The following is an 854-nucleotide window of genomic DNA, read 5'->3' as shown; positions in this document are numbered from 1 at the left end:
TAACCTTTCAAAATACAAAGTACCAGGCCAGATGTGTTCACTGGTGAATTCTACCAAACACTTAAAGAAGAAATTATACCAATTATCTCCAATCTTCTTCATAAGATAGAAGCAAAGAGAATACATCTTTTAAAAAAGTCTTTAGTTTATTCATCTTGTGAAAAATCCCCAGTGGCTGCAGATGGCATCACTGTAGCACCTTTACTCCTTCGGCTTTTTGCCAGCACCAACATTGGCCTTTGCAATTCCCCTAACTTCCTTCACTCTGTTCTTGTGTTCCTTTCATTGCTTTCTCGAGGTCTTTTCCTTCTCATACAGGCCATGTCTTGCAAGTCTATGTTTGAGTCCATTTTTCTTTGCGTAATCCAAGGAATCATAAAGTATGCCAAAGCCAGTTGTCTTGCCACTACCAAAATGAATTCGGAATCAAAATACAGAGATGACATCTGGTGTGGTCTTGCACATTTTGGCTAGTTTCTCCCGAATTTCTGTCTTAGGCGCTATTGCCTTCCTGGGGTGAAGGACATCAATGAGCATTTGTTTCCTCTGTAGTAGTCGGTTGGTCATGAACTTTCTAGTTTGAGCAGTTACTGTATCGTTCATGATGGTGGTCTATCCTCAGACAACCAGGGAGGAAAAGAGGATCTTAACTCATTCTGTGAGGGCAGCATCACCCTAATACTAAAATCGGACAAAGACATTACAAGAAAAAATACAGACCTATATAGCTCAAGAACATTGATGCAAAAGCCCTCAACAACATATAAAAACAATTATACACCACAACCATGTGGGATTTATCCCAGGTATGCAAGGCTGGTTCAACATTTGAAAACAATTTAATGTAAAACATC

At 39.3% G+C, this 854-nt stretch overlaps 1 pseudogene; it reads right to left on the bottom strand.

Moving 5' to 3' along the window:
• Positions 1 to 201: 201 nt before the first annotated feature.
• Positions 202 to 603, bottom strand: LOC116418994 (annotated as a pseudogene).
• Between the last annotated feature and the right edge of the window lie 251 nt (positions 604 to 854).

Source organism: Piliocolobus tephrosceles, chromosome 13 (genome assembly GCF_002776525.5).
Source record: "Piliocolobus tephrosceles isolate RC106 chromosome 13, ASM277652v3, whole genome shotgun sequence".
NCBI lineage: Eukaryota > Metazoa > Chordata > Mammalia > Primates > Cercopithecidae > Piliocolobus > Piliocolobus tephrosceles.
The sequence above is the reverse complement of the archived record's forward strand: the minus strand, read 5'-3'. Positions and strand labels throughout refer to the sequence as shown.